The sequence below is a fragment of the Actinia tenebrosa genome, unplaced genomic scaffold, assembly GCF_029948245.1.
Source record: "Actinia tenebrosa isolate PJP-AT-01 unplaced genomic scaffold, QUT_ActTen_1.0 PGA_scaffold3__52_contigs__length_22856419, whole genome shotgun sequence".
In the NCBI taxonomy this organism is placed as follows: Eukaryota; Metazoa; Cnidaria; class Anthozoa; order Actiniaria; family Actiniidae; genus Actinia; species Actinia tenebrosa.
In genome coordinates, this window is record NW_028292580.1 from 5,981,102 (window position 1) to 6,007,765 (window position 26,664).

General features: G+C 43.7%; 4 non-coding genes and 23 pseudogenes across 4 annotated transcripts; all 27 read left to right on the forward strand.

Moving 5' to 3' along the window:
- Positions 1 to 618: 618 nt before the first annotated feature.
- On the forward strand, positions 619 to 737 carry LOC148908247 (5S ribosomal RNA; annotated as a pseudogene).
- A 200-nt stretch (positions 738 to 937) lies between these two features.
- LOC148908248 (5S ribosomal RNA) lies at positions 938 to 1,056 on the forward strand (annotated as a pseudogene).
- A 519-nt stretch (positions 1,057 to 1,575) lies between these two features.
- Positions 1,576 to 1,694, forward strand: LOC148908249 (5S ribosomal RNA; annotated as a pseudogene).
- A 199-nt stretch (positions 1,695 to 1,893) lies between these two features.
- On the forward strand, positions 1,894 to 2,012 carry LOC148908250 (5S ribosomal RNA). The gene has a single exon (XR_016120935.1). It is a non-coding gene; the product is annotated as a 5S ribosomal RNA (ribosomal RNA).
- A 200-nt stretch (positions 2,013 to 2,212) lies between these two features.
- On the forward strand, positions 2,213 to 2,331 carry LOC148908251 (5S ribosomal RNA; annotated as a pseudogene).
- A 199-nt stretch (positions 2,332 to 2,530) lies between these two features.
- LOC148908252 (5S ribosomal RNA) lies at positions 2,531 to 2,649 on the forward strand (annotated as a pseudogene).
- Positions 2,650 to 2,834: 185 nt separating this feature from the next.
- On the forward strand, positions 2,835 to 2,953 carry LOC148908253 (5S ribosomal RNA). The gene has a single exon (XR_016120978.1). It is a non-coding gene; the product is annotated as a 5S ribosomal RNA (ribosomal RNA).
- Positions 2,954 to 3,152: 199 nt separating this feature from the next.
- On the forward strand, positions 3,153 to 3,271 carry LOC148908254 (5S ribosomal RNA; annotated as a pseudogene).
- Positions 3,272 to 3,467: 196 nt separating this feature from the next.
- Positions 3,468 to 3,586, forward strand: LOC148908255 (5S ribosomal RNA; annotated as a pseudogene).
- Positions 3,587 to 3,786: 200 nt separating this feature from the next.
- On the forward strand, positions 3,787 to 3,905 carry LOC148908256 (5S ribosomal RNA; annotated as a pseudogene).
- Positions 3,906 to 4,103: 198 nt separating this feature from the next.
- LOC148908257 (5S ribosomal RNA) lies at positions 4,104 to 4,222 on the forward strand (annotated as a pseudogene).
- Positions 4,223 to 4,422: 200 nt separating this feature from the next.
- LOC148908258 (5S ribosomal RNA) lies at positions 4,423 to 4,541 on the forward strand (annotated as a pseudogene).
- A 198-nt stretch (positions 4,542 to 4,739) lies between these two features.
- LOC148908259 (5S ribosomal RNA) lies at positions 4,740 to 4,858 on the forward strand (annotated as a pseudogene).
- Positions 4,859 to 5,058: 200 nt separating this feature from the next.
- On the forward strand, positions 5,059 to 5,177 carry LOC148908260 (5S ribosomal RNA; annotated as a pseudogene).
- A 200-nt stretch (positions 5,178 to 5,377) lies between these two features.
- On the forward strand, positions 5,378 to 5,496 carry LOC148908261 (5S ribosomal RNA; annotated as a pseudogene).
- Positions 5,497 to 5,697: 201 nt separating this feature from the next.
- On the forward strand, positions 5,698 to 5,816 carry LOC148908262 (5S ribosomal RNA). Its single transcript, XR_016120976.1, has one exon. It is a non-coding gene; the product is annotated as a 5S ribosomal RNA (ribosomal RNA).
- Positions 5,817 to 6,017: 201 nt separating this feature from the next.
- On the forward strand, positions 6,018 to 6,136 carry LOC148908263 (5S ribosomal RNA; annotated as a pseudogene).
- A 201-nt stretch (positions 6,137 to 6,337) lies between these two features.
- Positions 6,338 to 6,456, forward strand: LOC148908264 (5S ribosomal RNA; annotated as a pseudogene).
- Positions 6,457 to 6,656: 200 nt separating this feature from the next.
- On the forward strand, positions 6,657 to 6,775 carry LOC148908265 (5S ribosomal RNA; annotated as a pseudogene).
- Positions 6,776 to 6,976: 201 nt separating this feature from the next.
- LOC148908266 (5S ribosomal RNA) lies at positions 6,977 to 7,095 on the forward strand (annotated as a pseudogene).
- A 201-nt stretch (positions 7,096 to 7,296) lies between these two features.
- Positions 7,297 to 7,415, forward strand: LOC148908267 (5S ribosomal RNA; annotated as a pseudogene).
- Positions 7,416 to 7,615: 200 nt separating this feature from the next.
- On the forward strand, positions 7,616 to 7,734 carry LOC148908268 (5S ribosomal RNA; annotated as a pseudogene).
- A 201-nt stretch (positions 7,735 to 7,935) lies between these two features.
- Positions 7,936 to 8,054, forward strand: LOC148908269 (5S ribosomal RNA; annotated as a pseudogene).
- A 201-nt stretch (positions 8,055 to 8,255) lies between these two features.
- LOC148908270 (5S ribosomal RNA) lies at positions 8,256 to 8,374 on the forward strand (annotated as a pseudogene).
- A 200-nt stretch (positions 8,375 to 8,574) lies between these two features.
- On the forward strand, positions 8,575 to 8,693 carry LOC148908271 (5S ribosomal RNA; annotated as a pseudogene).
- Positions 8,694 to 26,201: 17,508 nt separating this feature from the next.
- Positions 26,202 to 26,320, forward strand: LOC148908272 (5S ribosomal RNA). Its single transcript, XR_016120982.1, has one exon. It is a non-coding gene; the product is annotated as a 5S ribosomal RNA (ribosomal RNA).
- A 201-nt stretch (positions 26,321 to 26,521) lies between these two features.
- Positions 26,522 to 26,640, forward strand: LOC148908273 (5S ribosomal RNA; annotated as a pseudogene).
- Positions 26,641 to 26,664: the final 24 nt, after the last annotated feature.

Genomic DNA, 26,664 nt, shown 5'->3' on the forward strand with positions numbered 1-26,664 from the left:
CGTTTACATTTCAACACAAACCAACACCACAGGGGAAGGGAGGGGATTAATTCATTGTTCAAAGAAACTTCGCGTAACTTTTTAACCCTTTTCCCAGTGAAATTGAAATATTTCAAACAAACGATTCCAGTTATCTTTTTCCCAACACAATACAACAATTATGCAGCTATATTTATTTTATCCTTATGAGAAACTAAGCTATTTTTAAAAACTAAATCATTTCCTTCAAATTTTCTTCAAAAGGATTATTTTTACTGGTCATTTTACCGCTTTACCACAATTTCGGGACATTTTTCGCTCACACGAAATACCACATCATTTATTATTTTCTCCACACGACGCTAAGCTCACATATTGATTCTTGCGAAAGGAGGATCACCGGAAAACATGCAGAAAACCTTCATACACTTTTTTTTTTCATTTTATTCCCATTCTCTTTTCAATTGCTTTAGTTCACTATATTCGTTCCAAGTTTTACTTTTCTACTCCATTCATTGCTGTTCTTATTTTCTGTTTGTTTTGTAGTGTTATTTTCTTCTAATCTAGAAAAGATTGTTCGCGCTTATTTCGTCATCCAGCATAAACACAATAAGTACCTCAAGTTTTCAAGTTAATTCTGTCTAAGGCCTTAACACCGAGAAAAAACCGGTTCTCGTCCGATCACCGAAGTGAAACTCGGTAGGGACAGCGTAGTACTTGGACAGGTGACCAACTGTGAATAACTGGTGCTGTACACTTCTTTTCACTTTATTCCCCTTGACTTTTCAATCACTTCATTTCACTTTATTCGTTCAATTTTTAAGTTTTACTACTCTATTAATCGCTGTTCTTGTCTTCTGTTGTTACTTTTAGTGGTATTGTCATCCGTTCTAGAAAACTTTGCAGCCGCTGAAATCGTGATGCAGCATCAAGTAGCATAAGTTGTGCAATTTCTTCTGTTTACGGCCATATCACCAAGAAAAAACCGGTTCTCGTCCGATCACGGAAGTGAAACTCGGTAGTGCCAGCGTTGTACTTGGATGGGTGACCACCTGGGAATAATTGGTGCTGTTGACTTCTTTTCATTTTATTCCCCTTGACTTTGGAATGGCATCATTTCACTTGATTCATTCAAATGTTTATTTTTTTATTCTATTCATTGCGGTTCCTTTTTTCTGTTTGTTTTTTTAGTGGTATTATCTTCCGTTCTAGAAAAGTTTGCAGCCACTGAAATGGTGATGCAGCATAAAGTAGCATAAGTTGTGCAATTTCTTCTGTCTACTGCCATATCAGAGAGAAAAAACCGGTTCTCGTCCAATCACCGAATTGAAACTCCGTAGGGCAAGCGTAGTACATGGATCGGTGACCAACTGGGAATAACTGGTGTTGTAGACTTCATTTCATTTTATTCCCCTTGACTTTTGGATTGCATCATTTCACGTTATTCGTTCCACTTTTAATGGTTACTACTCTATTTATTGGTTTTCTTGTTTTCTTTGTCTTTTTATTAGTGGTATTTTCTTCCGTTCTAGAAAAGTTTGCAGCCAATGAAATCGTGATGCAGCATCAAGTAGCATAAGTTGTGCAATCTCTTGTGTCTACGGCCACACCATGGAGAAAAAACCGGTTCTCGTCCGATCACCGAAGTGAAACTCGGTAGGGCCAGCGTAGTACTTGGATGGGTGAGCAACTGGGAATAACTGGTGTTGTAGACTTCATTTCATTTTATTCCCCTTGACTTTTGGATTGCATCATTTCACGTTATTCGTTCATCTTTTAATTTTTCTACTCCATTCATTGCTGTTCTTGTTTTCTGTTGGTTTTTTTTGTGTTGTTTTCTTCCGTTCTAGAAAAGTATAGAGACGCTTAAATCGAGATGCAGCGTAAAGTAGCTTAAGTTGTGCAATTTCTTCTGTGTACGGTCATACCAGCGAGAAAAAACCGGTTCTCGTCCGATCACCGAATTGAAACTCGGTAGGGCCAGCGTAGTACTTGGATGGGTGACCAACTGGGAATAACTGGTGCTGTACACTTCTTTTCATTTTATTCCCCTTGACTTTTCAATTACTTCATTTCACTTTATTCGTTCAACTTTTAATTTTTACTATTCTATTCATTGGTTTTCTAGTTTTCTTTTTCTTTTTTTACTGCTACTTTTTTCCGTTGTAGAAAAGCTTCTAGTCGCTGAAATCCTGAAGCAGCATCAAGTAGCATAACTTGTGCAATTTCTTCTGTCTACGGCCATACCACCGAGAAAAAACCGGTTCTCGTCCGATCAACGAAGTGAAACTCGGTAGGGAAAGGGTAGTACTTGGATGGGTGACCACCTGGGAATAACTGGTGCTGTAGACTTCATTTCATTTTATTCCCCTTGACTTTTGGATTGCATCATTTCACGTTATTCGTTCCACTTTTAATGTTTACTACTCGGTTCATTACTTTTCTTGTGTTCTTTTTTTTTATTAGAGATATTTTCTTCCGTTGTAGAAAAGTTTGCAGCCGCTGAAATCGTGATGCAGCATAAAGTAGCTTAAGTTGTGCAAATTCTTCTGTTTACGGCCATATCAGAGAGAAAAAACCGGTTATCGTCCGATCACCGAAGTGAAACTCGGTAGCGCCAGCGTAGTACTTGGATGGGTGACGAACTGGGAATACCTGGTGTTGTAGACTTCTTTTCATTTTATTCCCCTTGACTTTTGGATTGCATCATTTCACGTTATTCGTTCACTTTAATTTTTATTACTCTATTCATCGCTGTTGTTGTCTTCTTTTTGTTATTTTTGTCCACTTGACTTTTCCACTGCTTCATTTCACTTTATTCGTTCAACTTTTAATTTTCACTACTCTAATCTTCTGTCTACGGCCATACCATGGAGAAAAAACCGGTTCTCGTCCGATCACCGAAGTGAAACTCGGTAGGGCCAGCGTAGTACTTGGATGGGTGAGCACCTGGGAATAACTGGTGCTGTAGACTTCATTTCATTTCATTCCCTTTGACTTTTGGATTGCATCATTTCACGTTATTCGTTCCACTTTTAATGTTTACTACTCTGTTTATTACTTTTCTTGTGTTCTTTTTTTTTATTAGAGATATTTTCTTCCGTTGTAGAAAAGTTTGCAGCCGCTGAAATCGTGATGCAGCATAAAGTAGCTTAAGTTGTGCAATCTCTTCTGTCTACGGCCATACCACCTAGAAAAAACCGGTTGTCGTCCGATCACCGAAGTGAAACTCGGTAGGGCCAGCGTAGTACTTGGATGGGTGACCACCTAGGAATAACTGGTGCTGTAGACTTCATTTCATTTTATTCCCCTTGACTTTTGGATTGCATCATTTCACGTTATTCGTTCTCTTTAATTTTTATTACTCTATTCATTGCTTTTCTTGTGTTCCTTTTTTTATTAGTGATATTTTCTTCCGTTGTAGAAAACTTTGCAGCCGCTGAAATCGTGATGCAGCATCAAGTAGCATAAGTTGTGCAATCTCTTCTGTCTACGGCCATACCATGGAGAAAAAACCGGTTCTCGTCCGATCACCGAAGTGAAACTCGGTAGGGCCAGCGTAGTACTTGGATGGGTGACCAACTGGTAATAACTGGTGCTGTACACTTCTTTTCATTTTATTCCCCTTGACTTTTCAATTACTTCATTTCACTTTATTCGTTCAACTTTTAATTTTTACTATTCTATTCATTGGTTTTCTTGTTTTCTTTTTCTTTTTTTAGTGCTATTTTTTTCCGTTGTAGAAAAGCTTGTAGTCGCTGAAATCCTGAAGCAGCATCAAGTAGCATAAGTTGTGCAATTTCTTCTGTCTACGGCCATACCACCGAGAAAAAACCGGTTCTCGTCCGATCAACGAAGTGAAACTCGGTAGGGACCGCGTAGTACTTAAATAGGTGACTGCCTGGGAATAACTGGTGCTGTAGACTTCTTTTCATTTCGTTCCCTTTGACTTTTGGATTGCATCATTTCACGTTATTCGTTCCACTTTTAATGGTTACTACTCTATTCATTGCTTTTCTTGTGTTCCTTTTTTTATTAGAGATATTTTCTTCCGTTGCAGAAAACTTTGCAGCCGCTGAAATCGTGATGCAGCATCAAGTAGCATAAGTTGTGCAATCTCTTCTGTCTACGGCCATACCATGGTGAAAAAACCGGTTCTCGTCCGATCACCGAAGTGAAACTCGGTAGGGACAGCGTAGTACTTGGATGGGTGAGCACCTGGGAATAACTGGTGCTGTAGACTTCTTTTCATTTTATTCCCATTGACTTTTGGATTGCATCATTTCACATTATTTGTTAAACTTCTAAGTTTTACTACTCTATTCATTGCTGTCCTGGTCTTCTGTTGTTTTTTTTAGTGGTATTTTCATCCGTTCTAGAAAAGTTTGCAGCCGCTGAAATCGTGATGCAGCATCAAGTAGCATAAGTTGTGCAATCTCTTGTGTCTACGGCCACACCATGGAGAAAAAACCGGTTCTCGTCCGATCACCGAAGTGAAACTCGGTAGGGCCAGCGTAGTACTTGGATGGGTGAGCACCTGGGAATAACTGGTGTTGTAGACTTCATTTCATTTTATTCCCCTTGACTTTTGGATTGCATCATTTCACGTTATTCGTTCCACTTTTAATGTTTACTACTCTGTTCATTGCTTTTCTTGTGTTCTTTTTTTTATTAGAGACATTTGCTTCCGTTGTAAAAAAGTTTGCAGCCGCTGAAGTCGTGATGCAGCATCAAGTAGCATAAGTTGTGCAATCTCTTCTGTCTACGGCCATACCATGGAGAAAAAACCGGTTCTCGTCCGATCACCGAAGTGAAACTCGGTAGGGCCATCGTAGTACTTGGATGGGTGACCAACTGGGAATAACTGGTGCTGTACACTTCTTTTCATTTCACTCCCCTTGACTTTTCAATTACTTCATTTCACTTTATTCGTTCAACTTTTAATTTTTACTATTCTATTCATTGGTTTTCTTGTTTTCTTTTTCTTTTTTTAGTGCTATTTTTTTCCGTTGTAGAAAAGCTTGTAGTCGCTGAAATCCTGAAGCAGCATCAAGTAGCATAAGTTGTGCAATTTCTTCTGTCTACGGCCATACCACCGAGAAAAAACCGGTTCTCGTCCCATCAACGAAGTGAAACTCGGTAGGGCCAGCGTAGTACATGGATGGGTGACTACCTGGGAATAACTGGTGCTGTAGACTTCTTTTCATTTCATTCCCTTTGACTTTTGGATTGCATCATTTCACATTATATGTTAAACTTCTAAGTTTTACTACTCTATTCATTGCTGTCATTGTCTTCTGTTGTTTTCTTTAGTGGTATTTTCATCCGTTCTAGAAAAGTTTGCAGCCGCTGAAATCGATATGCAGCATAAAGTAGCTTTAGTTGTGCAAATTCTTCTGTTTACGGCCATATCAGAGAGAAAAAACCGGTTCTCGTCCCATCAACGAAGTGAAACTCGGTAGGGCCAGCGTAGTACATGGATGGGTGACTACCTGGGAATAACTGGTGCTGTAGACTTCTTTTCATTTCATTCTCTTCTACTTTTGGATTGCATCAGTTCACGTTATTCGTTCAACTTTTAATGGTTACTACTCTATTCATTGGTTTTCTTGTTTTCTTTATCTTTTTATTAGTGGTATTTTCTTCCGTTCTAGAAAAGTTTGCAGCCAATGAAATCGTAATGCAGCATCAGGTAGCATAAGTTGTGCAATCTCTTGTGTCTACGGCCACACCATGGAGAAAAAACCGGTTCTCGTCCGATCACCGCATTGAAACTCGGTAGGGCCAGCATAGTACTTGGATGGGTGACCACCTGGGAATAACTGGTGTTGTAGACTTCATTTCATTTTATTCCCCTTGGCTTTTGGATTGCATCATTTCACGTTATTCGTTCCACTTTTAATTTTTACTACTCTATTCATTGGTTTTCTTGTTTTCTTTATCTTTTTATTAGTGGTATTTTCTTCCGTTGTAGAAAAGTTTGCAGCCGCTGAAATCGTGATGCAGCATAAAGTAGCTTAAGTTTTGCAAATTCTTCTGTTTACGGCCATATCAGAGAGAAAAAACCGGTTCTCGTCCCATCAACGAAGTGAAACTCTGTAGGGCCAGCGTAGTACATGGATGGGTGACTACCTGGGAATAACTGGTGCTGTAGACTTCTTTTCATTTCATTCCCTTTGACTTTTGGATTGCATCATTTCACGTTATTCGTTCAACTTTTAATGGTTACTACTCTATTCATTGGTTTTCTTGTTTTCTTTATCGTTTTATTAGTGGTATTTTCTTCCGTTCTAGAAAAGTTTGCAGCCAATGAAATCATGATTCAGCATCAAGTAGCATAAGTTGTGCAATCTCTTGTGTCTACGGCCACACCATGGAGAAAAAACCGGTTCTCGTCCGATCACCGAAGTGAAACTCGGTAGGGCCAGCGTAGTACTTGGATGGGTGAGTACCTGGGAATAACTGGTGTTGTAGACTTCATTTCATTTTATTCCCCTTGACTTTTGGATTGCATCATTTCACGTTATTCGTTCCACTTTTAATGTTTACTACTCTGTTTATTACTTTTCTTGTGTTCTTTTTTTTTATTAGAGATATTTTCTTCCGTTGTAGAAAAGTTTTATAGCCGCTGAAATCGTGATGCAGCATCAAGTAGCATAAGTTGTGCAATCTCTTCTGTCTACGGCCATACCACCTAGAAAAAACCGGTTCTCGTCCGATCACCGAAGTGAAACTCGGTAGGGCCAGCATAGTACTTGGATGGATGACCAACTGGTAATAACTGGGGCTGTACACTTCTTTTCATTTTATTCCCCTTGACTTTTCAATTACTTCATTTCACTTTATTCGTTCCACTTTTAATTTTTACTACTCTATTCATTGGTTTTCTTGTTTTCTTTATCTTTTTATTAGTGGTATTTTCTTCCGTTCTAGAAAAGTTTGCAGCCGCTGAAATCGTGATGCAGGATAAAGTACCTTAAGTTTTGCTAATTCTTCTGTTTACGGCCATATCAGAGAGAAAAAACCGGTTCTCGTCCCATCAACGAAGTGAAACTCGGTAGGGCCAGCGTAGTACATGGATGGGTGACTACCTGGGAATAACTGGTGCTGTAGACTTCTTTTCATTTCATTCTCTTTGACTTTTGGATTGCATCATTTCACGTTATTCGTTCAACTTTTAATGGTTACTACTCTATTCATTGGTTTTCTTGTTTTCTTTATCTTTTTATTAGTGGTATTTTCTTCCGTTCTAGAAAAGTTTGCAGCCAATGAAATCGTGATTCAGCATCAAGTAGCATAAGTTGTGCAATCTCTTGTGTCTACGGCCACACCATGGAGAAAAAACCGGTTCTCGTCCGATCACCGAAGTGAAACTCGGTAGGGCCAGCGTAGTACTTGGATGGGTGAGCACCTGGGAATAACTGGTGTTGTAGACTTCATTTCATTTTATTCCCCTTGACTTTTGGATTGCATCATTTCACGTTATTCGTTCCACTTTTAATGTTTACTACTCTGTTTATTACTTTTCTTGTGTTCTTTTTTTTTATTAGAGATATTTTCTTCCGTTGTAGAAAAGTTTTATAGCCGCTGAAATCGTGATGCAGCATCAAGTAGCATAAGTTGTGCAATCTCTTCTGTCTACGGCCATACCACCCGGAAAAAACCGGTTCTCGTCCGATCACCGAAGTGAAACTCGGTAGGGCCAGCATAGTACTTGGATGGATGACCAACTGGTAATAACTGGGGCTGTACACTTCTTTTCATTTTATTCCCCTTGACTTTTCAATTACTTCATTTCACTTTATTCGTTCCACTCTTAATTTTTACTACTCTATTCATTGGTTTTCTTGTTTTCTTTATCTTTTTATTAGTGGTATTTTCTTCCGTTCTAGAAAAGTTTGCAGCCGCTGAAATCGTGATGCAGCATAAAGTAGCTTAAGTTGTGCAAATTCTTCTGTTTACGGCCATATCAGAGAGAAAAAACCGGTTCTCGTCCCATCAACGAAGTGAAACTCGGTAGGGCCAGCGTAGTACATGGATGGGTGACTACCTGGGAATAACTGGTGCTGTAGACTTCTTTTCATTTCATTATCTTTGACTTTTGGATTGCATCATTTCACGTTATTCGTTCATTTTTTAATGGTTACTACTCTATTCATTGGTTTTCTTGTTTTCTTTATCTTTTTATTAGTGGTATTTTCTTCCGTTCTAGAAAAGTTTGCAGCCAATGAAATCGTGATTCAGCATCAAGTAGCATAAGTTGTGCAATCTCTTGTGTCTACGGCCACACCATGGAGAAAAAACCGGTTCTCGTCCGATCACCGAAGTGAAACTCGGTAGGGCCAGCGTAGTACTTGGATGGGTGAGCACCTGGGAATAACTGGTGTTGTAGACTTCATTTCATTTTATTCCCCTTGACTTTTGGATTGCATCATTTCACGTTATTCGTTCCACTTTTAATGTTTACTACTCTGTTTATTACTTTTCTTGTGTTCTTTTTTTTTATTAGAGATATTTTCTTCCGTTGTAGAAAAGTTTTATAGCCGCTGAAATCGTGATGCAGCATCAAGTAGCATAAGTTGTGCAATCTCTTCTGTCTACGGCCATACCACCTAGAAAAAACCGGTTATCGTACGATCAACGAAGTGAAACTCGGTAGGGCCAGCGTAGTACTTGGATGGGTGACCAACTGGGAATAACTGGTGCTGTACACTTCTTTTCATTTTATTCCCCTTGACTTTTCAATTACTTCATTTCACTTTATTCGTTCAACTTTTAATTTTTACTATTCTATTCATTGGTTTTCTTGTTTTCTTTTTCTTTTTTTAGTGCTACTTTTTTCCGTTGTAGAAAAGCTTGTAGTCGCTGAAATCCTGAAGCAAGCAGCAGTAAGGGGGACTCGCGGTCAATGTCAAAGATTTACGGGTTTTACAGGCGGTTTAAGGAAGGCGCCGGCAGCGGGAATAAGCCGCACGATAAGTCCTTACTGCTGCTAGTTGTCGAACCGCAAACGGAGGTTAAAATATCCTTTACATATAGATGGACACCATCACAAGCATTCGAAATAAAACTGTGCGCCGACTGCGAACTCAGGTGTGGGATCGCCTGGATGCTGACTTTGCCTTCACAACATTTATGGAGGGAGATACGGACGAGACGATGACAGAAGAAAGGGCTGAAAGAATAATTAACTTAATACCCGAAGGTAACTACCGGTTGGAGCTAACGTTCATAAAGTATTTAGACGGCGAGTGGATGATAGAAAAGGGGCGCAATCCTATCAGGGCGTCTGGTAAGAAGGACCTGTTTGTCTTAAACGAAAACACACGCCCGGGAGCATTGGTAGGAATAGACATGCTGTTCTACGAGGTTGCTTACCCTGTTACCGTAGTCATTTACGGTGCGTACAAGATAAAGACGCCAGACGTTAAGAAGTTGAAACCGATGCGACATCCCGGTAATTGCGTAGGGAAGTTAGTAAGAGAGTTCTTTGAAGACTCCTCTCGGGGCGGTAAACTGACTTTAAAGAGAAGAGAAGCCATCAGGAAATGGGAAAAAGATACTAATACGACCGGAGGGTCGATAGATAACATCAAGAAGTTAGAAACGGCGCTGGAGAGGCGAATCCATGTGAAAGATATCACCGACGGCTTTATTTACTCCGGAACGCACAAATATGGGGGCCGCGGTGCGCCTATAGTCATCTACCAGCACAATGGGCACGCCTGGCGCGAACTGCGGTTCCCAAGAAAGAAGGAAACGAAGGTCTATAAGAATTCTCCATTGACAGAATTAGTTCATGAGAATTCCATATGGTTAATGGACGCGGAGGGAAGTCAGTTTATGACCCAAGATGGTACTTTATACCGGCCGGAAATGGAACACCTGCGCATACAAAGTGCATGTGAATCCCTTGGTGAGGACTTCTCAGACGAGGTCCTCAGCTCTCGTAGTTTGGACTTCTTAGCCGCAAAGAAAAGAAATGGATGGAAACCTGCCCCAAAAGAGTTCGGAGACATAGCCAAAGCCTGTGTAGAGCATGGTCACGGTGGTCTTTGGAACATGGAGTACGACGAAGACGAGTACGTGTCTCTGGATATGAAACACTGTTACCCTGCAAGTTTTAAAGGTCTAGGGGATTGTAAGGAATATTACGACCGTTACGGACATCCAGACTCCCAATTCTTCCGCGTTTCGTTAGACGGTCACTACGACGCCCCAGCAACTGGATTCGTACGATTAACGTCTTGGAAGTTGGCTAAAGACTTACATCCCATAATTTACGCGTGGTACGGGAAGCACCTGCAGGAGAAAGAATGGATACCCATACCCCTATTGAAGTTCTTTGAAGAGCGCAAGCTTTTAAAATACACAGCGCATGAAGCCATACTTTGTCACAGCGCCTTTACGCAGTGGTTACCAGAGCATAACCCTACGGCCCGAATTGTCATAGGTAAATTCACCCAGGGCGCTAAGGAGGGAGAAAAACACATGCAACGGCGCTTAATAACAGACGAAGGTGAGTTGAGTTTCCTCATAAAACGTGCCCATGACCAAGGAACCATGGTGTCCGTGGAGAAGTGGGACTACTTCATAGAAGGTCAGAAAGAACGCAAATGGAATGCGCTTTGTTACTACCAAGACCACAGGCCGCAATATTACCACCTGCGTGCAAGTATGTTAGCATATGCGCATATTAACCTACTTGCGATGCTCCTACGGTTTGACAAAGAGGACGTTCCGCGCGTAGCCACGGATTCCTTGTACGTTAAGCCTGAAGTGTTAGAGAAGATGAAAGAATTCTACACCGAAGATGAGTTGGCGGAAAGTGGTCAATGGCGCGTTAAAGATGAGGAGATAAGGTCTTGGAGGGCACGTGTAGAATATCACGGCGAACATCTTTGCGGTAGCGTGGAACCAACCGGGGAGCCACTACCCTCGGTTGCCGACCCCATTTCCTACCAACGCTTCTCTTACCTTTACGGTACCGGCGGTAGCGGTAAGACGACGCTTGTGTTAGAACTCTTTCCTAAGATAAAGGTGCTAACGCCAACGCACCGTTTGGAACGAGAACTCTGCGAAATGGGCCACGACGCGCAGACCTACCACAGCTTCTTCCGTTGGAATGGTCAAAAGTGGGTACCTGAAGCCATCCATGACATACCTCCGGTGATACTTTGGGATGAGATTTGCACCGTACCTTTGGAAATCCTCAAAGAATTCGTAGAATTCCTCCGTGGAAAGTGTCAAGTAATATTCGCCGGAGATCCCTGCCAGCCTCCTCCAATAGCCGGAGAGATGCCCCACGAATGGCTGAAAGAATTCGTAGACCATGCGGAGGAAATTAACACCGACTACCGCAGTAAGGATCAAATAAGAAACCTGAAAGCGGAATTAAGGGGCCTCAGTGACGCCGAGCAATGCAAAACACTGCGCAAACGCGTACGAGCGAAGAAATACGAGGACTTTCTATACGCCTGGCACCCTAAGGATCTGGTGCTGAGCAGCAAACGCGCAGCACAGTCTCGCATACAAAAGGATATGCTAAATATACACCGAGAGCGCTTCCCTACGCATCCCGTACCTGTTTGCTACAAACCCCACGACACCCGCATGCAAAAAAGAGACGTCTGGGTACCTGGTACCGACATCCAACTGCAGAACGCAGTAACGCATGATAAAGCCTGGGTACCCATAGAAAAGGTGGAAAGAATTACCTCCCATCCAGACTGGCGCTTGGGTTATTGTATGACAGTCCACAGCGCGCAAGGGCTTACCATAAAAGAAACCTTATGGATCATAGACCAGCGGCTGTGTTGGAGCAACCTTATCTACACCGCCGTAAGCCGTGTGGAGTATGCCAAACAGTTAAAAAGAGCCTGGGGTCCGCAATTGCGCTACGATAAGACCCCAGAAGACGTAGCCAAAGAGAACATTGCTAAGAAACTCCTTCGCTACAAGCGGCACGACGAAGAAAAAAATATGACGTTCGACCTATGCGTGGACGACGTCTATAAGAAAGGGGCAAGGTGTGCCAAATGTAACATACCTCTACTATGGAGGTTTGACCCAAATGACGATCAGCAGTTCTCCGTGGATCGCATAAATAACAAACGCGGGCATTGCAGAGGCAACGTAAGACTGACATGCCTAGAGTGCAATCGGGCGCGTGGTGCTGCGCTACTCTGAGTCTTTGGGGACTATGAGCAGCTCTTCCATGACAAATCCACGACTTGGGCCATTTAGGTAATACAACACGGGTTGCCCTTCCTTGGTGACGGACTTCGAAATCTCATACGTTTCCAGGGACCAGTTAGGATCCGTGGCTCTCTTACTGCCACCTTCGAGTTCCCCCGGCTGATAGAGGTATCTGACCACTATGTCGCGGGGTAGCTTTTTTTCCTTCACTCCGACCGCCCTCGAACTTCTGACGTAGGATTTGTGTTCCACGTGTTTCTTTTTTATGGCATCCTTGGGTTTCATTCCCGTAGCCCTGGCCGCCTCGTTGTTCAAAGCCGCGACGACCTGGGGAATCCTCTGAGTCCATTCCCTGTTGCGTTTGGAGGGATCTTCCAGCTCTTTCCAATACTGGTACCCAAAGAGACGCTCGGCCAGGGTCTTATTGAATCTTTCGACAATGCTCTGACCCCTGTGGTACTCTGCTTCGGCTCTCCTAATCTTAATGCTGTGGTCTTTCAGGGTCTTAGTAACCACGCCCATGAACTCTGTCCCCGCATCCACTTGCAGCAGCTTAGGCCATTTCAAGACGCGCTTATAAATCCTACCTAGGGCTTCTGCGACTTCCCCAGAATCCTTGCTGGTTATGGGTTCGGCGTCCTTGTATCTGCTTGCGATATCAACTACGGTCAAAGCGTATCTATAGGTCTTTCTTCGCACCTTGTCGTGCGGTAAGAAAAGCAAATCTGCCTGATGAACTTCATTAGGGGTATTTACGGTAAAGCTGGGCCTGGGAATGTGCTTCGGCACGGGAAGATAAACCTGCCAGAGGGTTTGTTTTCTTAGCCAGTTCTTAGCCGTTTCTTCTGATACCCTGGCCGCGGTCGCGAGTTTCTTGATAGCTGACGCTCCTTTCCAATAGCCTTCGGGCCCATAGTAAATCCTCTTGAGTTTGTCCTCTACGCGGCCCATTATATGAATTCCAGGACGAGATTGATCTTGCGTCCGTTAAAATCCACCGTCTTTCCGTCCACTTTAATGGTGATGTTTATGCTTTCTACCAAATTAGACAAATCATAGCTCAAAGAAATGGGGGTGTATTCTACCAGGTCAAATGGATTACCTTTGGGCAGAAACTTGGACATAAGAGAAGACTTTTCTCCATCGTTGTAACTATGGACCAAGTCGCAATAGACTTCGTAAGAGGATGCGACTTTCCATTTCACAGGTATGGCTGTGTCGGTAATTGTCTTGCCTGAGGCACATAATAATGACCCCAATGGGTCAGACTTTCCAAAAGTTACTGAATAGTTTGGCATATTATGTTTGAAGGTCATTTCGTGCGGCAATCCTGTGGTGAGCGTATAACCGTGTTTTGCTAATTCCTTAGCAAGGGTGATTGGTGTGTAATGTCCATCGGGCAGCAATACGCCTTGATAGTTGCCGCCGCCTTTATGCTCAGTGATCAAGGCATTGACTAAATTATACCAAGAATTGTACAAAGAACAACTAACCAACCGAACTTTATGGGCTTTAATGGGGGGATTCAGATAAGTGGTAAAGTTATTTTTATCGCTTTCCAAAAAGACGATCATATATTTCAGGAAACACAGTTTCCTTCGTTAGAGCAGATACGCCAAAGCTACGCCTCCTGCCAGCCCTGCGACTCCTACGAAGACCAACTCACTATCTTTTTGTTTCTTAGAAGGCTGGTAGTAATTCTTGAACTGAGGCTTTCTCATTCTAAAGTCGGGGTGTGCCTGTGCATAAAGTTTAAAGGCGTAGTCTGTATTTTCGAAGTTCTTATCCGCCTGTATTTTGTCTTGGTAGTTCTTGTCCAACCAATCCCTGTAAGCTTGTCTTTTTTCATTCCAAGCTGCCACGTCTCGCTGATATTTCTCCAGCGCTAAATCATGCCTTTTCCTCTCAGCGGCCAAATCTCCGCTTTTGTCGCCTCTGACTAATCTATCCAAATACTGACCACCCTAATTAGCTCCAGTGAATGCTAAAGCTGCAACAATTCCACCTACGACCGCGCTAGCCATTATATATTAGAAAATCACAGAGATTTTCACGAGTTATGTCGTTGGCAGGTACTTTTCCTTCCGTAGGTAATCCTTTACCATGATAGCCCCGCCTACGGCAGCGGTCATCTTAGCAAAATTAGCGAAGCTCTTGCTTGGGTCTTCAGTAAAGTCTTCTTTGAGCACTTTCTTACCTACCCAACCAATACCCGCAACGATGGAAGTAATAATAGCTGCTTCTTCAACAGTTTTCAATAACGCGGTTGACATTATATTACAGAGCGAGAAGGAAAATCTAGGTCGCCACGGCACGTGGTGATAAATCTACTCCATTTCAGGGATCTTACTTTTTCTAACAGCCGGTTCCACAGGTGCGTGCACGGGCGCGTGATGTGTTGGTGGTTCTACTTTTGGCTTCGTAGCCCGCCATTGTAAGTAAAGGCTGCCTGCTGCTATAGCAACTCCTAACGCGCCAATGACGTACCCAGGATTAATAAAGGATTCTTCTTCTTTCTCTTCCACCTTTTCCTCTTTTTTTGCTTTGTTCTTCCTGTTCATCTCCGCGAGCTTCTTTCCGGCAGCGACTCTGCCTGGAGATTTAGCCTTGGTAATCTTTTGCTCCTCTTGGGGCTGCTCTACCTTCGACTCTGGTTCACTCATTTATATCTAAGGACTTGAAGGACTTGATAAGTACTTGACTAAGTACTTAAGGACGACTTGGAAATAACCTGGGCGCGACCTGACCAAGTACTTAGGGATGACTTAACTAAGTACTTGAGGCGACTTGATCAGGTACCTCAGCAAGTGCTGCCTGGAAGACCTTTTCGACTTCTCTGTCCTTCTTGAAGTCCTTCCAAGACACCAGTACCTCCTTCAAGTCGACGTGCTGAGCTACGTGCAAAGCCGCAGAGGCGACTGCCATTAACTTACCGCACTTCAAAGACAACCACCCGCAGGTTATCTTAAGTTCTTGGGCGATGACATAGTCCTCGCTTATGTCCTTCCGCAGTTGCTCCACGTCGTCTATGGGCAGCGCAAGTCCGAGAAGCTTGGTGGCCAGCTTAATGGCTGAGTCTGCTACGGCGTCCGTGGTCTTACTTGCAAGGGCAGCCTCGTACCTCTTATGGAATTTCTTGACTTCCTCTTCCGACAGCTTATTAACCTGCTCATGGGTAAGTTCCTTGCCTATCATTTCTTTGCACTTCCCAGATGACACAAGGATGTTGAGTTGTTCCTTGAGGTTACTTTCATCTAACTGCGTGGGAACTTCATCTAAGAGCTGCTCAATATCCATATATGTTAATGGAATACGGAAACCTCAAAGAGAAGATCATCTTGGAATGTTGGTGCGTCTTTAAATGCCGCATGTATTCGTGTAACTGTTCCTTGCTTATCTCACCGCCGTAGTCGCTTAAGATGGTTTCCAGGTCAGACTTGCTCGGAGTATAAAATACGACAAGTGAACCTATGTTTTCCCTGAAGGGTTTAGAGACACTGGTAAGCTGCTGGGAAAGCAACCAAACGCTGATATTGTCGTGTCTACCGCTGAAGGCGAGCTTCACTAATTCGGAGGTGCGCTTTTTTACGTCGTCCCCGCAGGCGATGTCATCCAGTATGAGTAAAGTCTGTGTATCTTTAGGGAATTGCTTGTGCCAGAACTTAAGATGGCTGGATAACTCGTTAGGATCTAAGATATCTACAAAGAAGTCGTCATCTTTCACTCCTATGCCCGTCCAGGTGCGGTTATTCACGTAGGTGGGGCAAAGCAGTACGATGTAGTCGAAGCGGTATCTAAAGGGTCCTAATAGCTGCTCTACCACGAACTGCGTTTTACCGCAGCCGGTGGGTCCTACGATCAGAGCGTTACAAGGAATATGGTTCGGATCCATTATATATACGATGGAGCCAGTGGAAGCAGTGCAAAGAATTGTCGCCGACGCAAAAGATAAAAGAGACACCATAGAAATGCAAAGCGAGGAGATAGACCGGTTAAAAGAGCGCGTGCAGGAGTTGTACGATGAAATGTGCGGTCTGAAGCGTGCAGAACGGTTTGGCGCGCTGGTGACGATGGCGACGTGGGCTAAGGAGTCCGTTAAGGACTTCATGCGATATCCCCTGTAGAATGTTGACGTTTAGGTTAAATCTTTGTTAAGGATGCCTGGAAACTATTTCAAAGAGTGTCTCAGAATGTTGACGTTTAGGTTAAATCTTTGTTAAGGATGCCTGGAAACTATTTAAAAAGTGTCTTAGAATGTTTACGATAAGGTTAAATCTTTGTTAAGTCGCCCATAAGCTATTCCAAAAAATGCTTCAGAATGTTGACAATAAGGTTAAATCTTTGTTAAGTATATATGGAAACTATTTCAAAGAGTGTCTCAGAATGTTGACGTTTAGGTTAAATCTTTGTTAAGGATGTTAAATGGAGGCTAAGATATTGTTAAGTATATATGGACTGCTTGTTGTGTAAGAAGGCGTTCAGCACCAAACAAAGACTTCAATACCACGTTCGTCGCGGCGTTTGTACAAAGAAACCCCTTAGCCGCGCTTGTAAGGATTGCGGTAAGGAATTCAGCACCGTTCAAAAGATGCAACAACATCAGGATAAACGCATTTGTGGGCTTTGTAAGGACTGTAATAAGGAATTCCACAACCCCTTCGAAATGCAGCAGCATCTGAAAAGGGGCGTCTGTAATCGAACCAGACAGTGTAGTTTCTGTAATAAGATACTTAGTAGTCGTCAACGTTTACAGACGCACCGGAGAACGCATGAAGTGAATTATAGGTTTCTCTCCCGCGCTTACGACTTGGAAGGCGTGGATTGCTACCAATGTGCGGATTTGATGTGTCGCTGCCCGCATAAAGAGGATTACTTAAGGAATCGCATAGATTACCATAAGAAGATAGTCCGTATTTTCCCCTCTTTCGAACGCGCCCAAGGCGTTCCGTGGACTACAAGGGAGTATTGGAGGCAGGAGTGCGATCGTTGTGGTTGTGTTAGAGAAGAGGAACATATCTTCAACTGTCTTAACAAAGATTTAACCTAAACGTCAACATTCTAAGACACTTTTGAAATAGTTTCCGGGGTGTCTTAACAAAGATTTAACCTTATTGTTAACATTCTAAGACACTTTTGAAATAGTTTCCGGGGTGTCTTAACAAAGATTTAACCTTATTGTTAACATTCTGAGACACTCTTTGAAATAGTTTCCACACATACTTAACAAAGATTTAACCTTATTGTTAACATTCTGAGACACTTTTGAAATAGCATTTCTTGGGGCCTTTAATAGTAAGGTAGGGTTTGCGCAAAGAGTCTCAAATCCCATCCTTATTTTTATCTATTATTATTAAGGATAATGAATAATAATAAATAAAAATAAAGACCCCTTTAAAGGGGCCTTGCAGAGTCCCCTAAGTATATGGTAGCCTACTTCACGGCATTCTTTGGGGCGCCCTAATCACCCTTTCAATATATGGACTGTATTACGTGCGAACTACCTGCAGACTGCATTACCCCTTGTAAGCCACCGATACCCAAACCGCGTAAAAAATACACCTGCCTTCATTGCGACAGGGTATTCTCCGAAGGATCCTTTGTGGGGCATTGGTGCTCCGCGGATCCTAAAGCGCAGCGGACTTTAGCAGACGCGCTTAACTACAAAGAGGAGATGGAGTGACTCTTCTTTCAATGTCAAACTTCCATCGGCCATTTACCTTACCATAGCTGCGTAAGTGGGTGAATTCCTCGCCCTGAATTACGTACCGCACGCAATCCGGCGCCCAAAGGGAATATTCCTTGCCTTCTAAGTCTTTGAGGACTAACCGTAAACGGTCGATGTCTTCGAAGACGACGTAATTTTTTATTTCGTATGCTTTACCGTGGACAAGATCACGCCAGTGAGTCAAGCTGAGCTTCATTATACCTATGGAATATCTTTAGGTGCGTTTTCAAAGTGGCGTAGGACTTAAACCGCTTTACACAGCCCTTACAGGGAATACGAATACCATCCGCGTAATCCATCAGGGCACGGCAGATAATGTCGTAATCGTTGCTAACCATCGTTAGGTAACCATTTACGTCAAGCTGTGAGATTTTCTTAGATTGCTTCGCGGATAAGACGCCGTTTCCTTTTGGGGTTTTCAACTCAATACACAACCCGCGGTATTTCTTATGCGCATTTAGGATCAAAAGGTCGGGTTGACCGGCTTGGTAGCCTTTTCGCCAGCAGGTTATTCGCTTGCTGTCTGAATCTTGAAGTTCGCCAAGACCCGGCGCTATGATGAAATCGGGGTAAAACCTACGTGTGTAGTCGACGACCTTCGCGTGTAGGTCGGCTTCATTTTCGATCTTGAATACTAACTTGTTTGGGCCGCCAAACCGCCTTTCTATTGCATATTTACCCGTTTTCCTTAGCGCGGGTAGGACTTCCTCAAAGACCCAATCACGAAACTCCACAGCTTTGGGTAGTTTGGAGCTAAATATCAGTTCGTACAAACCAGGTTCGGATATAAACACGGCATTTGGTTGCGTAGTAAAGGAGCGGTGATTCGCAGCCCCTTGTAGATCAACCCATTTTTTCTGGTATTTCTCAGATACGTGTGCTCTAATTGCATCTCTAGGGCGCTCATAACCCAACGCCAAGGCCACCTCCTTTGCTTTGAAGTACAAAGTTTCGCCTTGCATTATGCATTGCAGTTTGGTGTCGTTGTTTTCAAATACGCGAAGCATCGTATATCTAAGAAATATTTTAACACTAATACGCAACACTTTTAAGTTGGTTCATTTCTACGCTCAGTTGCGCGTCAGACACGACGAAGACGTAGCAGTTTATTTTGTCGCCGTCACTCGCACCGGCGTTCTTGGTGCGCTTGATCTCCAATGTTATGCCGTCCTGCGTATTTACCAACCGCAAACCCTGGCCATGTAGGTCTTCGTCGTTAATGGTGCGCATATCGATCCACAGCGCATACTTATCATTAAAGAATTCTGCGGGGGATATCTGATCACCAAACTTGCGCTTTGCCTCCCTGTACACGTCTGCGGGCTTTATTCCCTGGGAGTAGACCTTGTTTGGAACGCCGTTGATATTCACGCCAACGTTGGTAATGTTGGGGTTGTGAAAGGCTTCGGAGTCGCGCTTACCAGCCTCGTAGGGTTTGGCAAACACCAGCATTAGCCCCGTGAGACTTCTTCGGGGGAGGTTAATGCTTTGGTTGATAACCCCATCCGTCTTATCCAAGAAGCTAAACGTCTTATACATTACTACGTGGTCGTATAAGAATGCCTTCCCGGAGCTGTATTCCATGCCAGCGCTACGGGCCAGCTCTTCGCTGTACACCGTTTCGTACTGTAGCTCTAAGTTGGTAATAGAGTATGGGGTTGTCGTGGTAAGTGCAGTGCTTAGCCCACCAATGATGTTATTAGCATCTGCTAAAGTTACTTCAAACTGTAGCTCGGATAACTGTCTTGGGTAATACACACCGTGATTCGTGATTACTTCAAAGTCCAGTGGTATGACATACTTGCTACCATAGGCGGTCTTTATTCGCTTTGCGTCTGCCACTGCGGTTTCTCCGCTGCCGTCAGTAGGTTGCGTTTTCGTAGGTGTGCGGACCTTACGTAGAATGACACTACCAATTCCTTGTTCTATCCTTTGCGCGCGGTCAAAGGCTGTCAACCATAGATCCTTATAGGTGGTATACAGATCGTACCTATTTAAGTCCAATAGAGATTCCCCGGCGAACTTTACGCGCATCTTAGAAACAATGTTGCGGCCCACGTTGTTAACGATAATCCTTTCATCTGTGGGGCTTGACTGTACCGCTAGGTCGAACCTTAAAGCCAAGGTACCGGGTACTAGGACTAGGTTATCCGTTAGGCGGGGTACGCCTACGTACAGGGTTTCCCCTGGCTTAGCGCTGCTGGGGGTAAAGGTGACCCGGTGAAAGGTGCGTTCTGCTTTCAGTCCGCCAACCTGCTTAGGTAATACGTTGGGATTTAACTTTGAGCTTATCATATATAATGGAAGTAGAAGGAACAGACCCCGACTTCGATCCCACCACTGAGGAAGGTCAGGCTGACATTAACGACGGCGACGAAGAACCGCTGCTTCCCACCCAACAAGTCGACGATTCCCTAAGGGATAGGATTGCAAAGGCCCTAAGACATCCCAAAGCACGCGTTTCCGCGTTTCCGCGTGAGCACATAGAGCTTCAAAACATGGGCGAGCCGGAAGCAGCCGCGCGGGAAACCGTAGAGTGGGCAGCGCGGGAGCTAGAGCTGCGCTACGACAACTTTGATGCTGACGACGTAAAGCTCACGGAAAAGGGAAACAAAGTCCTCATAAGCGTCCAAGACTTAAGATTTCCCGACAAAGACCGCTGGACAAAACCGCAAAACCTCTTTGATGAGGAGGGCAACGTTAGGGGTGACGTCTTGAGATTAAGAGGCTTTCAGCGTGCTACTAGAAGCCTGTTAGAAAGGCTGCACAACTTAACCGAAAGGACCAACGCGGAAAAACGTGCCGCGGATCTGCAAAGGGAGTTAAGAGAAAAAGATGTAGAATATGCAAAGCAAGGTCAGCTACTTGCCGATGCTGAAAAGAAGTCCGCCCATCAAGATGAAAGAATAAAAGAAATAGGAAATCAGGTGGATCAGGCCCTGCGCGAATTAGACAAAGCACGGGAGGACTTAGGAGAAGCCCAAAGCTCTGGCGCCTCAGTGGAAGCGCTGCGGGAAACGTTGGAAGAAAGGGAGGAGGAATACATGAAGCAAAACCAGCGGCTTGCCGACGCGCATAGGAGGGAAGTCGAATTTAAAAATCAAGAAATAAGGGAGCTGGTAGACCAAAGAACCCAAATTCGACGTGAAAGAAATCAAACTCAAAGGGCTCTTAACCTCGCCCTGCAAGAGTTGGATCTAATTAAAGACGATACCGATAACCTGCAAACCACCATAGCCGGCTCTTTAGTGGAACGGCGACGGTTAATGGCTGAAATCAATACTAAGGAGGAGCAAATCCGGCAAAGAGATCAGGCTATCGAAGGCCTGGAGGGGCAAATAGAGCGGCAGCAAGAAGTAATTGCGGACCAAGCTCGCCCCGAAGAGGAAAGGGAGGCAGCCCAAAAGGAAGTAGATACGCTTGAAATACGCCTTGCGGAATTACGGGCGCAAAAGGACAACCTGGAAAAAGAGCTCGGGCTTACCACCAAGGAAAAGGTAAAAAGAGCCCTTTTGAAGTATGGCGTTCCACTGGCATTTGCGGTTGCTATTAGTACCGTAGTAGGAGTCATCCTATCCACGCTTAAGGCTACAGGCGCGGGCGTAAAGAAATTAGGCAATGGGCTGACGGACTTGGGAAAAAAGATGGCAGCCGGTCTTCCTGGGCTGCTGGGTAGCGTTTTAAGCCTGACACTGAAGACCGGCGGCGAACTGTTGAAGTTCGTGGGGAATAACATTTGGATCTTGGTCGTCGCTATCGGCGTGGTCCTTTTGAAGAAGATGCGGGGTTGATCTTATCCTTGTGTATTACTGGCGGCTTATAATCGTCGTCGGGTGCACGGGGTGTTCTCGACTGGGGATAAGTAAAGATAGTATTCGCACCGCCTTGATAATGCGGAACTAGCGGTATGGCAGTCATAGTAGAAATGGTCTTATGATTAAAAGTAGAATCGCTTGGCGCAGCTGATTGTGAAATAACAGCGTTTATCTTAACTTCGACATTAACGTTAGATGTTGCGTCAGTATTGATCTGAAGCTTTGCGTATTGACAATTAGCTACCATGTGAAAGGTTATTGGTACTATATCGTCTAGACTATTTGGCGGTTCATATGAAAAATGAGCTGACCGTCTAGTATTTTTCAGTGTTCTGTATGGTAACAATGGATCGTTATTCTCATCTACTACTCTAAATCCAATACCATATTCCTCCCTTACGCTAATACAAATTGTGCACATAATCAATCCCAACCCACCAACCTTCACCCACAATTCCGTGTCAACCCAATTAGCATTACGCAAGTATCTATCTTCCTCCAGAAAATAAAGGAATGAATCCTCCTTAGTATGTGGGTTCATATATACCAGCAAATAAATTTGCTTCTAGAGACTCATTACCGTAAGAGTGCAAATGGTTGCGTGGTTATATTTTTCATCTCTCTGATTTTCTATGCTATTTATGCAAACGCTCCCGGTGTCATCTACGCGCATTTGCAGCTTTACCTTCCCATGGCAATCGGCGACCATATGAAAAGTCCAAACCGATAAATTCTCAGCGCTGTCGGTGTTCGGCTCTACGGAGAAATGCACAGGCTCCCTGTTGTTTGTCTTCGCGCGCATAGGCTGCAGTACGCCATTCTCATCCAGGAACCTAAAGCCGACGTTGGCGTGACTACTCGCGCCCATGCAAATACTACAAAGGATTAACTTCTTTCCCGAGTAGTTCAAATTCACGGACATACCCGTGACATCAACCCAAGATGCCTGGGTGTATTTTTTCTCGCCTGTGTAAGTCGTATAGACACAATCTACTCCAGCTACGTAGGGGTTGTTCATCGCCATATATAATAGCTCAGACCAATGCTTGCGACTGTTAAGCCGGCTTTTAGTAAGTTATGGTCACATATTCCTCTTCTTTTTTAGGCGCTCGGTATACTTCTTTCGTTAGCTGCACTTTCTTAAGTGGTTGCGTATGGTGCACTTTTTTAGGCTGTTCAACAAAGTGCCTTCTAATAGTGTCAGAGTTCACGTCGTTCACCCCAAACTTCATGTCCGTAGTAGCTCGCTGCAGTTTATTGTTGTATCCTACTACAGAGCCAGTATTTATAGATAAATTACTAGGCATTAACCAACAACCCGGGGCTACTGCATAGTCCAACCTCGCCTTAGAATTTTGTATAGCTAGTTGGTAACGCTGTACGCCCTTGCTAATGTCGCCCTCCAAGATCGAACTTTCGAATAAGACCAAGGCTTCGGCTCGCGTCTCTTCTGCGGCGCCGGTATTTCCAATTATATTTGATCGGGTATTTACTTGGGCTCCAAGGATAGAATACACGTAAGCTTCTATGCTGCGGTTCAAACGGGCAAGGCCGGCTTTGGTTAGTCCTTTACCTTCTGGGGGTATGAAATTAAGATATTGCTTCGTTTGCTCGTCGTTGGTAATCTTAATAATCAGTGGATTGGCCCCTGCATACTTACCACCCTCGTCTTTGAACAGAGGTCCGTCTCTAACTTCCTTAGTGGTCTTAGCATTTGGTTCAAAGAAGGTGCTACTGTCGTGAGTTTCTTTGTGATACCCAGTGTTCCATCGTAGATTCAACGCATGAACTTCTTTATCGCTTAGCACATGTCCACCAATCCCCCAATAAGCCCAACTATGCCCCAAGCCATCGTTAGCACCGGTAGTGCATCTAAAGTCTTTTCCCACAACTCCAAACTCCTTACAAAGCCTGTCATAGGCTGGAACGTCGTATTTGTTATCTCTAGGATAAAACGCAGCATCTCCCGGCAGCGCAATAACACCCATTTCATGTAGTATTCTTCTAACCGTGAAGTGGAAGTGAAACATGAATATTGAATTCTTCATCAAGTTTGCACTTACACCGCAGCCGCTAGTGGCACACCAAACCGCAAAGTTTAGTTGCTGCGGCCAATAACGCATGTTAGGACCACTTAACCATTCATGAGATTCCTTAGCGGTGGTATGATTAATGGGCACGTTTTTGAAGATATCTCGCACCTTTAACGGAAAGGAATGGTTGTTAGAGATCCGCATGTTCAATGTCAAATCCAAACTTGGATGTTCATCAAATGAAACCGCGGGTATCGGATAAGTACCGGTACCAAGCAATAATTCCTTTGACCAACCTTGCACGGGCTTATGTTCGATATAACCAGAATTCTTCAGTTGATTGTCTATCTGATCGACCAGCGTAGGTTTCAAATCCTCATTGCTGTACATTCTTTCGCCGTTGAAGTAAATCCCATCGGGTCTCCTTTCGAACTTACTAGGGTCTGCATGCGGAAACATCTTCCTAAAGGCCCTCCAGTTCCAGTAATCCCGGTTGTCGTGATGTGGCTGCTCCTCTACGTTATTCCCAAAAGCGTCGTACATTAGTATATATAATGGATGTTATACCATCAGCACCTCAGTTGTACCCAGATGTTCCCTATACTACACCTAACGAACTAAACGCCGAAAACTTTCGCCTGAATAAAGCGAACTTAATCCTGGCTTACTTGGAAGGGCAGGCAAAACACTATGAAAAAGTTAGAAAAAAGTACGTTAGAGCCCGGAGTACGCTACATAAGATTGCGATAACTTCAGGATCCATATCTGTTGTGTTAACGGGCTCTGGCGTTGCTACTTCGCTTACTGGGCCGGGAATAATCGTTGGAGTTCCTTTGGCCGGCGTTGGGGCAGCTTGTGGTATTATTTCAGCTGTTGCTACGGGTATTATGAAAAAGCTATCCACGAAAATATCCAAGCATGACACGACAATAGCTCTGTCTAGGGCTAAAGTAAATACTATTACCGACCTTGTCTCAAAGGCTTTGCGTGACAGAAAGATAGACGACGTAGAATTCTCGCTTATTCTGGCCGAAGAAGACAAATACGAGAAATTAAAGTCGGACATAAGGAATAAAAAAACAGTCGTAAAAGATCTTTCCGAGGAATCTCGCAAAAAGATCTACCAGGAGGCAAAAGAAGAGCTTCAAAGAAAGCTTGCTCAGTAAATATCGTGACGGGATTCTATTTACATATCGAACGCCGGCTGTCTGGTTCATATGCAAATTAAATATAATAATTTTCACATACATAAGCGTCCAGATGTGTCTGGCGTTCGCTTGTGATCGTGGATTTTGGGGCTGGGGAGGCCTAAACTCCCGAGTTCGAGCCTCGCTGTAGATGCATGTGGACCGGTTGCTGTGAGTGAAAAAAAAAGCCTCCCCCACTCACAGCAACCGTGGGGGGAGGGGTAGAAAGTGCGATTCAACCCCGCGATGGGGGGTTTCGCGAGGAAAAGTTGGAAAAGTCAGGGGGTGTCTCGGGACGCTGTCCGGAGTTCACCCTCTGGTGGGTCGTAAGAAAGATATATGTGTATGTACTAGAGGGCCTCTGGCGCGGGATGAAATAAGCCCCGTAAGCCCAAAATGCAAAAAACCCCACTGGGGATAGCTTGGTGTTCTGCGCGATGCATTCCCCAGTGGGGTTTCTGGCAAAATAAACGCCAGTTTTGCATTTTTATTTTCTCGGAATCCATCCTAACAGGGGGTGGTTGGGGTCTATTTTGTAAAATATTTCGTAAATTACGTCAGGATAATAAGGAATATCCTTATTCAGCCGACAAAACATCCACTCGGCTTTTGTCATATCAGAAACCTCAGGAATAGACTTACCGGTAATTTCAGACAAAAGATAGGGAATAGCTTTGTAATATTTCCCTAGCTTTAATTTTTTCAACGCTTTCCGTAGGCTTTGTGGGGTTGGCTCTTCTAAATGGTCTATGATTTTCTTCTTTACTTCGTCGCTTAAATATACCGGATGTAAACCTTGGATATGACTCATCCAGTCCCTGAAGTATTTTATTCTCTTATATGGCGTTTTCTTACGACCTCCGTTGGCGTAATACTGCTCTCTGGTAGCATTTGGTACGGCATTACGAATATTCTTACCACATTCGTAACACTGCGCTGACGTGTCGTCTTCTATTTGCATTTTCTTACCACAACACCAGAAACCCTTGGGCTTAGGTATGTTAACTTTGGATCTTAGGCAAATTATACAGAAGTCATTCAAAAACTCTTTACATTCATGCATCGTATATATATCGTACATTTTTATAAACACTTATCTTTGATTCCCAACCCAGCAGCAGTAAGGACTTATCGCGCGGCTTATTCCCGCTGCCGGCGCCTTCCTTAAACCGCCTGTAAAACCCGTAAATCTTTGACATTGACCGCGAGTCCCCCTTACTGCTGCTAAGCAGCATCAAGTAGCATAAGTTGTGCAATCTCTTCTGTCTACGGCCATACCACCGAGAAAAAACCGGTTCTCGTCCGATCAACGAAGTGAAACTCGGTAGGGACAGCGTAGTACTTGGATGGGTGACCACCTGGGAATAACTGGTGCTGTAGACTTCTTTTCATTTTATTCTCTTTGACTTTTGGATTGCATCATTTCACGTTATTCGTTCAACTTTTAATGGTTACTACCCTATTCATTGGTTTTCTTGTTTTCTTTATCTTTTTATTAGTGGTATTTTCTTCCGTTGTAGAAAAGTTTGCAGCCGCTGAAATCGTGATTCAGCATCAAGTAGCATAAGTTGTGCAATCTCTTGTGTCTACGGCCACACCATGGAGAAAAAACCGGTTCTCGTCCGAACACCGAAGTGAAACTCGGTAGGGCCAGCGTAGTACTTGGATGGGTGAGCACCTGGGAATAACTGGTGTTGTAGACTTCATTTCATTTTATTACCCTTGAC